Source organism: Lepidochelys olivacea (assembly GCF_965140295.1).
Source record: "Lepidochelys olivacea isolate rLepOli2 genome assembly, chromosome: 14".
NCBI lineage: Eukaryota > Metazoa > Chordata > Testudines > Cheloniidae > Lepidochelys > Lepidochelys olivacea.
Genome location: NC_140424.1, coordinates 6,343,454 through 6,356,496, shown reverse-complemented (window position 1 = coordinate 6,356,496; position 13,043 = coordinate 6,343,454).

Below are 13,043 nucleotides of genomic sequence, written 5' to 3'. Positions count from 1 at the left end.
TTGTAAACTCATTGTGGCAGGGACCACTGTTTGTCCTGCATTTGTACAGTGCCTAGAACTAGGGGGTTCTGGTCCATGATGGGGACTCCTAAGTGCTACCATGATACAAATAAGAAACAACTAGCAGCTCTGCAAATTATTCCAGGTGGAAATTGCTCTCTCTGGATGTCTGGGTTGACTATGGTAGCCCGATAGCATCAAACATTTTAATTTCAGCATCAAGGAGTTGAAAGTTCACAGAAACCAACAAACAAAGAACCCGGCAGATATAACTGAATGGGAAGGATGATTGGTTACTAATGGGAAGCCAGGAAGGGGCAGTATTTGCTTGTCTGTCCAAAGATATCAGGCCAAGAACTGGATGCTGAAAACAAGCTGTCATTGAATTAAATGAAGAGAGGGAAAGCATCAATAGACAGACATGAAAGCTAAAAAATGAGAGCAAAGGACTGAGGTGCATGAATGCCAAAGGCACCTTTGTATTTATAGAAATTTGAGGTGGGATATGTACTGCTGATCCTAACCGATGATCCTGTTATGCTCCAGGGGAAAGAACCACACCCTGCTCTGCCAGTCATTTCGTTCCAGAACTCAGCGGGGGCAGTCAGTTTAATTCTGAACACGTAACAATACCTAATCCGACTTCTCTCCTCCGATGCCACAGGGATCCAAGTGACCTTTGTCTAATTCTCAAGCATGGTACTTATTACATGGCTTGGTAGGCTCTGTCTACTGCTCCCGGTGGCAGCAGCAACATGAAACTGCGTTGTCTTCATGTGCACCAGGTATAAAAGAAAAATGCACTGAGAAGCAAGTTGCTCTATATCATCCCACAGCGGGGAGCATTTTAGGTTCACATTGTTGTTCAGATGCAGCCCTGAATTTCAGCCAATGGAACACAGCCAGAGTTTAGAGAAACACACTTCTGTTACTATTACAATTGAGACACTAATTACACTGAAGGGAATGCACAAAAGTTCTTTAAGAGTTCACATGGCTCTACTTATGTGATTGAAAAGAAATGAGAGAGATTTCATGGCAATAAACAAGGATCCTAAACGTTCCTGTTAGAGTTCTCCTAACATGCAGCCTGTATAGTTCTCGGTGCGTGTAGAATACAACAGTTGCAATCTGTGCCTTTCTTTTTATGTATAAAGGGCCAAAATCAGTCTTGGTACAACTCCACTGAAATGGCTAAACCAAGTCTGAATTTGGCCCAAGGTTTCTGCCAGTATACATGTAGGACCTGATGCTACAAGCCCTTCCTGTATGTATCGCTGTGCTATAGTTAGGTTCTTAGGCTTTTGTTTTCTGCATACTGCTCCTGTCAATCTGTAAGGATTGTGCTGTCAACAAGTAGGCAGCCAGTTTGTGTTCAGAGCAGATGGTTCTAGAGGAGGCATTAACACTGCTCAGTCACTGAGACTTTTCTTTTGTTCTTTCTTCATGCTTTTGATTCATCTTCAATAAAAAAAAAAATAATGCAGGCGGAAAGGTTCTGATCGGTTTCCCTGGAGAAAAAAGATCACCATTTCTAGGGATAGATCGTCTCTATCCTCTGTTGTACTGCAGTCAGAACCCAGCCTGCAAGTCAGAACAAGGTGTTCTATAACAAACAGGAAGTTCGCCCCTGGAGCGTGCTGCATGTTTTACATACAGTTAACTTGTGTGTGCTAGAAAGGCTGCAGAGAGAATTCAGTCTTATTGAAAAGGAGATTGCCCGTTTGTTAGGATTTAATAATACCCTCTTTATTTTACGCTGCCGTTTCACATTTTGTCCAGATTCCTTGCAGGCAGAGAAATGTGAAAAGCTGAGTGACTGTGGTGGACACAATGGGCCATTGAGCAGCATGGATTTCTCCTTAAAGCACAAAGTGTATGCAAACCAATCAACAGGAGAGGGTCGGCAGAGAGAAGAGCAAAGTGTTTCAAGGGAGCAAAGAAAAATCTTGCCAGCTGGTCATTTTTCCAGTACTCAAGGCCAGGGCGAAGAGCGAGCAGGACCCTCCTCTAGGATTGCTCAAGGTCACTCGCTCAGCTCCAGCCAAGGTCTGGATGGCCAAATGTTGTTGCCATCTGATGGCTATTTGGCAGCGCCACAAGACCAGCCAGGCAGCTGCTGCAGGAGAGACATCAGAGAGTGACTGGGCCAAAGGAAAAGCAGGTTTATTCTGCAAGGGGATCCCTTTGGGTCAGGGTCGAGCAGAGCTGGATTAACGCTGGGGCTCTAGGGCTGCAGCCCAGGGCCTTGGATTTTGAGCCCTCTACCCCCCAATATATATAATTTACTGCATTATTCCTCAGTTGGCGGCTGCGGGCCTGATCCTGCCCCCAGGGCTCCCCCCGCTGGGCATCAGCTGTCCCTTCATGCCTCCTGGGAAGCAGCAGAGTGCTCTGGAGCCTCGCCTATCCTCACAGGAGGGACAGGGAGAGGAGCAGAGGAAACATCCCTGATCACAGGAGGGATGGTGGGAGCAGGAAATGCTCCACAGCTCAGGGTGGTTCCACTTCCCCTCCTGGCTCCTCCTCTCCCTTCCTGTGACAGCTGGCCTGGGAAAGGAAAGAGGGGTGAAGGACCCCTGGAGCTGCCGTCTCCTGCCTGGAAGGGGAAGGAAGGGGTGGGGGGGATGAAGAACTTCATGAGCAGAAGGAAGGCTGGTGAGGCCACAGCTGATGGGTGGGAGGGGGCTGGGAGCTTGAGGCAGAATTGATGGGGGACTGGCAGATGGGGGGTACAGGGCAGAACTGATGGGGGGATGAGCACATGTTGGAGTTTGGGGGGGGGTTGAATTGATGAGGCTGGGCAGATGGCCTTCAGTTTATTTTCCCTGTTTACTATCATGCCACGTATTTAATTTTAGACACTTTTCATTTACATTTAAACACATTGGACTATATTGATAGATGCAGATTTACAGTGGTACACCTTTAATCAGGCACCTAATCAGATACTGTAAAGCAATCAGTAAATGCCATGCTTTCATTAGTTAGCAGGGTTGCGTACTGTTCAGCACTTTCCCCCTAAAAAACAACAACAAAAAAAGACCATGTGAGGTGAGTGTCAACATTTCAGGCAGTAAGAAAGGGAAATTAGATGTCCGTTCATTTCTCGTGAGTTTAACTTTTAATTTTAGTTCCATAGTTTTAATTGAATTAATATTAATAGCGTATTGCTTTAATAGCAGTGCACGCACTTATTCATTTGCAAGATTTTGCTGGAATATTGTTGTCATAAATATAAAGGGAAGGATAAACCCCTTTGAAATCCCTCCTGGCCAGGGGAAAGCTCCTCTCACCTGTAAAGGGTTAAGAAGCTAAAGGTAACCTCGCTGGCACCTGACCAAAATGACCAATGAGGAGACAAGATACTTTCAAAAGCTGGGAAGAGGGAGAGAAACAAAGGGTCTGTCTGTCTGTCTATATGCTGTCTGTAGTCTTCTTTGTCGGGGATAGACCAGGAATGGAGTCTTAGAACTTTTAGTAAGTAATCAAGCTAGGTATGTGTTAGATTATGATTTCTTTAAATGGCTGAGAAAAGGATTGTGCTGAATAGAATAACTATTTCTGTCTGTGTATCTTTTTTGTAACTTAAGGTTTTGCCTAGAGGGGTTCTCTATGTTTCTTAATCTAATTACCCTGTAAGATATCTACCATCCTGATTTTACAGGGGGGATTTCTTTATTTCTATTTACTTCTATTTTTATTAAAAGTCTTCTTGTAAGAAAACTGAATGCTTTTTCATTGTTCTCAGATCCAAGGGTTTGGGTCTGTGGTCACCTATGCAAATTGGTGAGGCTTTTTATCCAACATTTCCCAGGAAAGGGGGGGTGCAAGTGTTGGGAGGATTGTTCATTGTTCTTAAGATCCAAGGGTCTGGGTCTGTAGTCACCTAGGTAAATTGGTGAGGCTTTTTACCAAACCTTGTCCAGGAAGTGGGGTGCAAGGTTTTGGGAAGTATTTTGGGGGGAAGGACGCGTCCAAACAGCTCTTCCCCAGTAACCAGTATTAGTTTGGTGGTGGTAGCGGCCAGTCCAAGGACAACGGGTGGAATATTTTGTACCTTGGGGAAGTTTTGACCTAAGCTGGTAAAGATAAGCTTAGGAGGTTTTTCATGCAGGTCCCCACATCTGTACCCTAGAGTTCAGAGTGGGGGAGGAACCTTGACAATTGTCTACTGGCACACTTCAATCTTTTATTGCGAGATTAATAACTGTGAACTGGCACACCACTCTGAAAAGTTTGCCATCCCTGGCTGATGGCAGGCTCACTTGAGAGCAAACATTTGAAGTGCCCTTCGGCCCTTAAAAACACCCTTTGGCTGCCAACATTTGTCCTTTGCCTTAGCCGGTCTGCCAGAAAATGTAATTGAAAATGATGGCGGTAGGTGAGGAAAGCCATAGCATCACTGTGTGTATTACGACCAGTTATGTGCCAAAATAAAAATGGTTTTGTTCACTTTAACTTCCATTTCTCTTTACAACAGGGCCGTATATCACACTGAAAAACCAGATCTGAAATAATCAAGGTCATTTTAACAATAGAGTGTTTGGCATCCCCCATGGATGGCGGTAAACGGTAAAGGGAAGAAATTGAATATGCAAAGAGGGTACCCAAAACTATAACAGCCCTGGGCCTCCATCAAACAATCCAGCCCTGGCTGGAGGTACATTAGTAGAGTTTCAGAGTAGTAGCCGTGTTAGTCTGTATTCGCAAAAAGAAAAGGAGTACTTGTGGCACCTGAGAGACTAACAAATTTATTTGAGCATAAGCTTTCGTGAGCTACAGCTCACTTCATCGGATGCATTCAGTGGAAAATACAGTGGGGAGATTTATATACACAGAGAACATGAAACAATGGGTGTTACCATACACACTGTAAAGAGAGTGATCACTTAAGGTGAGCTCTTACCAGCAGGAGAGCTGGGGAGGGGGGAGCTTTTTGTAGTGATAATCAAGGTGGGCCATTTCCAGCAGTTGACAAGAACTTCTGAGGAACAGTGGGGGGTGGGGGATAAACATGGGGAAATAGTTTTACTTTATGTAATGACCCATCCACTCCCAGTCTCTATTCAAGCCTAAGTTAATTGTATCCAGTTTGCAAATTAATTCCAATTCAGCAGTCTCTCATTGGAGTCTGTTTTTGAAGAGTTTTTTGTAGAGTTGTGTTGGACAAGTTTGGCTACTGCACCTGTTATGTGAATAAAGAAAGGATTTAGGTCTGCAGAGTGGCCTATTTAGCATTAAATTTATCCTTAAAAAAAATAAAAGACCAGCTGCAGACATTTGCTAATTATTAACATTCATTTTCCATTGCATGGCAGAACGTTATACCAAACAAGCATGATCTTAAAAGAAACAGCAAGATGTAAATTCCACCAAACAAGCAGGACAGGGATCCCTCTCAGAAAGCCCATGGAGGTACATCCAGGTAAACCTGGTACAAAATGAGAAGAGAATCAGGTTGGTTTACCTTAAGATTTTCTTCCCTGGAGTGAAGCTCAAAGGTGGTGTGTCACTCTTCAGGCTGTCTGAAAAACAAATTCCAAACACATATTCATGGCAGGCTGGGTAGGTGACTTGATGACAGAACATTTACAACATTAGGAGATACCAGCCAGTTCAGTTCTGCAGCGTAGGGTTTGTCTACACCAGGGGTTCTTAACCTCTCTCTTTCTGAGCCCACCCCCCAACATGCTATAAAAACTCCCCGGCCCCCCAGTGCCATAAGAACTGCTTTTCTGCATATAAAAGGCAGGGCAACTGTTAGGTGGTAGCAAGCAGGGCAATTGCTCTGTAACTCACCCGCTGTGGATGCGCCGAATGCAAACTAAAAGGTTTCTAGTTCACATTAATGTAATCCTCTCCAGACAGGATGTCCCAAGATTTTGGAGCTGTTAGATGGGGCTGAGGATGAAAAGGGCAAAGCTCTATTATGGAGTCTTGCCAGGAGGCTGATAGATGCTCAGCCCAGAAGATACTATGAATTAGACACACTGAGAGGTTCCTATTCACCCACTTTCTCAGTTATGAACTTCCTAAATTTCTTTTTTTCTGCAGTGCTCCATCCAGTTGCAAACTTAGAGAGGCATCAAGAGGATGAATGGCAAGAATGGGCAGGAGGGAGGGTGAATGAAGTGGATGTAAACAAAACGTTATGACTATAATGTGGCTTTCTTAGTCATTTTATGTGCCCCTGTAAAACACCCAGCCGGACCATCTTCCAAGATAACCCTTCTTTGTATAATATTAGTGATAGCTAAGCAACTCTGAAATGAATAGAAAAAATTAATGTTTCTATTGATGAGGATTTCAAAGCACTTGAGAACCGTTGATGAGTTAAGCCTTGCAACCCTAACCCCAATCGCAAACCTGTACCCCTAATCTCACAATACCTTATGAGCGACCGAAGTCTTATTTGCATAGTACAAAAGAAGGAAGGCGAGATTATAGGAGTGGGTGGGTGAACTTCTGTGGTCTGCAATGTGCAGGAGGTCAAACTAGATGATCATGATGGTCTCTTCTGACCTTCAAGTCTATGAGGTACTGGGAGATTAAGTGATTTGTTCAAGGTCCCATAGGAAGTCCGTGGTAGAGCTGGAGATAGACCCTGGGCCTCTCTTTAATTCACAAGACCATCCTGCCTATCAAACACCATACTGCATGAAAGTAGGTCCAGGTTACCCAGGGGCAGCCCAGTTCACCACATTTTGTCACAAGACCGTTGGTGAGCCCGCACTAGGGACTATATTGCCATGTTCTCTTTGTTCAAGGAAAACAGTGACCAAGGTCAAAGTTAAAGTAAACTCATAATCTGCTTTCTCTAGGACAGCATGAGTGGAACCCATATCAAGCTGCTCAGGAGTCAGGAAGCATTTTATACAGGTGTGCCCTGAAAAAGAATAGCCAATTATCTGTTCACATACACCTACTACACGAGTCGTGTAAAATCCCTCAATGGCAGAGCTGGAAGGAATAGGACTGGTAGGGAGCATCTCTCTACAGCCAGTTTGTGAAGGTTAAATAAGAATGAAAACAGCTGCCACAAATCAATAGATTTGTCAAAACACCCATTGAGCCAAACGCTGCCTATTCCAATGTACTGTAGCTGACCACACGGGGGGGTGGGTCCCACTCCCCAGCAGAAAGACGGTCTTCAAGCATCGGATAAATAAGGCAAAGCAGATGCTGGGCAGCCATTCACTCATTATAATTCAATTCTGCTTCTTCGACTGCTTGGACCGACAGAGGAAATCAATTCTGGAAGCAGAGCAGCAGCTCCGCAGCTGGGGGCCGTGGCATAGCGACACATCAAAAATGAGCCTGTCCCATTATATTGTAGCTGTGTGTTGGCAGGAGCCTTTGATCATATTTTAAATGGCAAAAAAGTCAGCCATTTCAGGGCCTGAATTAGTTTACAAATCAAAGCAGCAAAAGGTATATTTTCTTCTTTGCATTGTTTCCCCTAAACTCTAGCGAGCATTCCTAAAGCATTCCTAAACCAGCTCAGCGGATGAAAAAAGTGTCTCGCCGGAAGAGTCTTGGCAATTGAGAGAACAGCCAAAACCAGCAACGTCTTTTCTTCAGATAGGGAAGGAGGATCGTTTTCCCAGCTGGAGGCAGAGAGAAAGCTTAAGGAGAAGGGAAAAGAGAGATTATATAAGTTATTGCATTATAATTAAATCATGCTTAAATGCCTGAGGTTCATAAATTTATATTCTAGGCAATATGGAAGTTATTGTGGGTATGATTTTCAAAAGGTGGCCTCTGCTTGTGATGGTGCATCTTTGTCCTCACAGACGTCAGCGCATTTGCCCATTGGCAGGGGTGGAATGGTAGGAGAGTCTATCACGCACGAACACAGGTCATAAAAAAACAACAGGTGGGAAACTATTTATCCAAAAGGATTGTGCGCCTATCATCTCTATGGCACACCTCAGTGGGACCTGAGCACCGGTGGGTGCAGGCAATCCCTGCTTCACCTCTTTTCTCTGCCTAATGCTTTTAAACTGGCTGGATTGGAATACCTGAATGCTGTCCGCTGGGCTTTCTCGTTAGGTTCCCTTCTCAGGACGCTGTGCATGGACATGTGTGGAGGCCGAATCTAGGCCTTGCAGAAAACCAGGCGCTGTCTGGTTAATATAGGTGCTGTGAAAGGGTACAGGCCACCCGGGCGCTGCAAGACTGTTGGGACTTCTCTACCGAGGTTCTTGAATGTATAGACTCCACCACTATAGGATCTGAATGCCTCCAACCCAACCTGATCCAACCCCCATTGAAGTCAGTGGGCATCTTTCCTAACTGAACATCAGTTGGAAGTGGAGGGTGCTCTGCGGGTGGATGAAGCAATGGTGCAAGTGGCTAAGCGGTGTAATGCGAAATCCAAGTTGGACCTTTACATCTCTGAGCTGCAGCCTTTGTTACAGTAGCTGTTGCCAACCCTGACTGAACATGCGACTTGTGCATTGCCTAGCACATCTCTGAATGAATATTTGGCTATTTGACTATAATGGAAGGGAAGGGTGATCCAGGGTAAGTTACAGAGCTTGTCTGGGACTTGGGAGACCAGAGAATTGTCTGCTCTGCTGCAGAGTCCCTGTGCGACCCTGGATAAGTCTCTTAGTCGATCTCTTCTCTCTGGGTAAGCAAAGGCTTTGTGATGGCGCTATTCTTCCACCTAGAAATATTATTGAGCGCTTGCTGAGAGAACAATGGATAGAAATTTGGAGGAAGGTGAAATGGACAGATTTTCGTAGTTAGTTTATAAGAATATTTCAACCCTGTCCAAATATGCCAGCCCAGACAGTGGGTAATCTGACCACCTACCAGCAAAAAGGGACAGGAAACACACAACCCTTTGTAACATAGTCCCTCAGTGCAGAGTAACACAGCTGTGCCTGCCCTATTCCCCAGCAGGTGGAAGCGTCTGTTCTCATTAGCCAAGGTTTTAAAGTTTGCTTTTCCTTTTTGATCTGCCTAAATCTTTTAAACTGGCTGGATTAGACCATCTGAGTTCTCCCTGCTGGGGTTTCTTGACATTTTTCCTTCGCTCCCCTGACTCCATGTGTGGAGGCAGCTGGCTGCTTTTTGTATCTCCCATCCCCCTTCACATATGAGATTCAGTGGGATTTTTTTCCTTATTCCTTTTGGCTTGAAAGTTCTTTTTTCCTTTACGAATACAAGACTCTTCCATAGCCAAAGGCGTGCGTCCCTTCAGATATCTGTACAGCCCTCCCGTTTGTTATGCACTGGCTAGTATGTGTGGCCCCGATTACATAGACTCAAAACTGCAGTGTATAGCTAAGGCTCTCTTGCCCATTGAAGTCAGTGGGAGCCTTTCCTTCTACTTCAGTAGGTGGAAGAATCACTCCATCACAAGTACAAGGATCAGACCCTTATACTTCATTATTACAGTAGCTGGCAATAAAATATTATAGTGTTAAGACACTGAAGAGCTGATTGCTACCATCCCCAAGTGTGAATAACCATCCCCGACAAACAATCCCAAACAGTGGGTAACCCTGAGAGCATTTCAGGTAAGCCCAGAAGGACAGTCCGGAGCACATGGGTATGTTTTCAGAGTGGTTACGTGGTATTTTTTCTTTGTTCCCCCTCATTGCCTTTTACAAGAATAGCACAGCCAAATCTCCATCTCCACTTGAAGCAGCTTAGGGTGCACAGGCAGAATCAATGAAACCTGCCAGTCAATGCAAAACTAAAAGAAAAACTTTGGCTCCCAGTTCTCTGTCGTCTCAGAAACTTCTCTAACTCCAGCAGTGCAGAGGCTGAGACACGCTGCAGGGCACATGAAGTGGTTTGCAAACTTGGAAACAGGGGCCTCATTTCTGTTTATGATTCCCAATGAGGGAAGTCATCTCACTGAAGGGTCATATGTCTCTTAAGCAGTGCACTTCTGATTAACACACAAAATCTGCTCAGGAAAATGCAGAAACAAGCTGTCCCTGTGAAGATAATCTGGAGCTGAGCAATTCCCAGCTGTAAAGGACAGGGAATAACTCAGTGCCTTCCAGACATTTTATTTTCCTTTCTTTTTTTAAAAGAATAGGTACAGTTTTTGAAGCAAAAGCACAAGCTATTTTTACAGTTTTAAAGACAGCAGATTCCAGTTCCTTTTTATGTTAGTCACGCTGGTGCAATGCTCTGTATCAGGAATTGGGTAGCGATGCATTCAGTTGGATTTTCTAGTTCCAAAGGTGTAGAACCTTCTCATCAGTAGAAAACATATGTCTCTGTCTTTCACCGTAATATTGTGTTGTATGGTATGGACCTGAGAAAACAGGCTTTGGTTGTTTGGAGAGCAATAGGTTATTAACAGGAGTAAACAGCCAATTCTGGAGTGGAACTGCATGGGAGAATTATAAATAAATATGCTGTTCCAACAACTAAAGGAGTCTCTTCTTTTTACAAACCCAAAACAGACTGGAGGATGACAGGGAGGGAAGAGGGGTTGAGGAAAAGAAAAGCAATACTGTTAAAAAAAAGGCGGGGGGGCGCAAAGAAACAAAAATCAGAAATAAAACCCAAAAATTTAGAAACCCAAAGCTTCAGGCACAACTAAACCCCCACAAATCCCCCAACCAAATTTCTGTTGTTTATTTCCAGGTTCCCAGCTGCATATGACACACCAGAAAGCCACCTTATTGGCAAACTGCAAGACCATCTCCTGGAAACTTGCGTTAGGTTGTTAATGCCGACAGGAAACGTGGTCCAGGTGACGAAGCGCTCTGTGTAAGCTCAGAAACTTGTCTGTCTCGCCAACAGAAGTTGGTTCCATGAAAAAATATTAGCTCACTCACCTGGTCTGGCCCCTTCCCGAGGTTCTCAAACTTCATTGCACCGTGACCCACTTCTGACAACAAAAATTACTGCACGATCCCAGGGAAACAAAGCCCAAGCCCCACTGCCCTGGTGGGGGCCTGTAACCTGATCTTCATCGCCCAGGGCTGAAGCCGAAGCCTGAGCCCCACTGCCCGGGGCTGAAGCTCTCAAACTTTGGCTTTGGCCCCAGGCGGTGGGGCTTGGGCTTCTGCGTTGGCCCTGAGCCTCAGCAAGTCTAACGCCAGTCCTGGTGACCCCGTTAAAAAACAGGATCGTGACCCACTTTGGGGTCCCAATCCACAGTTTGAGACCCCTTGGACGAGACGGTTTTAGGGAAACTTGTAGGAGTGTTTCCAATTAAAGGAATTCCAGAGATCACAAACCACGGGAACCTGAAGGGGATGCCTCCTTGTATTCCTTGTTATTGCAATGAAGGGTTTTGCTTGACACTCTAACAAGCACTGCTGCTGTTCTCCCTATCAAGAGAGCCACCTTCTCAAATTTGCACTGGCAAAACCTCCCATCGTCTTGTAAGAAGAATTAATGCTTGGGGGATGGAGAAGCTGAAACACTGCAGTTTGCTAGGCAGCCATGTACTTGCTACAAAGTATTCTGGCTGAGAAACCCATAGGAGCAACTTTTGTGGCAAACTTTTGGTGAGAGAAGGTGTCAAATCTTTAAAATGATGGATGAAATCCTGGCCTCATTAAAGTCAATGGCAAAACTACTATTTCCAGGATTTCACCCCAAATATTTATGTTTGGCTTCCTGCAAGGCTCAGCTTTAAGGGTGGGACTGTCAAAGTGCCCAAGAGATGCACAAACACAAGTACCACTGAAAATCAATGGGTCCTGGGCACCTAACTCCCTTAGTGACAGGTTTCAGAGTGGTAGCTGTGTGAGTCTGTATCAGCAAAAAACAGAACAAAACGAGGAGGATTTGTGGCACCCTAGAGACTAAATAAATTTGTTAGTCTCTAAGGTGCCACAAGTACTCCTCGGTTTTTTTGCTAACTCCCTTAGGCACTTATGAGAATCCCAGCCTAACTGAAGAAGATGATCTTCCATTGAAGTAAAACTGTGTTTTTGTTTTTACATTTTTCTGCCTAAAAAACCCGCAGTAGTTGGTTGGTTTGTTTTTAAACAGGGAAAGTTTTTTTTGCCTTGCTACTCTCTGCCCAAGAGCTCAACTCTGCATTTCATCACTGTTCGGAATACAGTAGGTCACAGGCATTGCTGGTTGTGAGATCTGTGTGAGATCAGAACCAGTGGGATGTGGGAAGTAACCCCATGTTTTCTCCCACAACCAAGCATCTGAGCAGCACATTCTAACCATGTTCAATTGTTAGAATTGATGTTATTTCTCTGATGGATGTTTGGGGTTTTTAAAACTTTTCCTGTATGTATTGAGATCACTTCTCCATCCAGCATCCTGTCATCTGGTACTTTACCTTTAGTGAGATTTAATGAGTAGACTACTGTATCATGCCATGTCTGAGTACCTTTAACAGGTTTCTTTGAGTATTTTGTCATCTCAGCTATTGTATCAATATCATATAATCACTAGTCCAAAGAGGAAAGGTGAACATTTAGCATCTTAGTGAGCCATACACAATTACAGATCAATACCAGATTTTCTTTTATATACAAGAGAGATAATATATGAATTTTTTTCCCCAGAATCTATCATCTAGACATGCTGGTATTAGGCATTAATGCTGGGTAATGCACAACAGGAGTACTTGATGACTGAAGACAAGTAGACGAGTTGTCATGAGTTGTAGTTCTCTTAAAAATGTGTATCTTAAACCACATGCCGATCTGATGTAGAGAATTCCATCACCCCCATGGAATTTATCTGTTGAGGGATGCAGTGGTGCTGTAGCCAGGTTGGTCCCAGGATATTCGAGAGACAAGGTGGGTGAGGTAATAGCTTTTATTAGACCAACTTCTGCTGGTGAGAAAATCATGCTTTTGAGCTCACTCTGACTCTCCTCACCCACCGTGTTTCTCTGTTGAGGGAGTTAGTCATTGCGGAATGAGAAGGAGCATGTGTGAAGCAGGTTTGAAAACCAATACGAGGTCCTTGTGTATGATTCCATGTTCAGTGTGTAGCTAGCGTCTGAAGCACCTGGGCGATGACACGACGCCTGCCCGCGAGGGCTGGGGGGTTGGGGGGGATACCAGTGAAAGGAGGACACTCAGGTC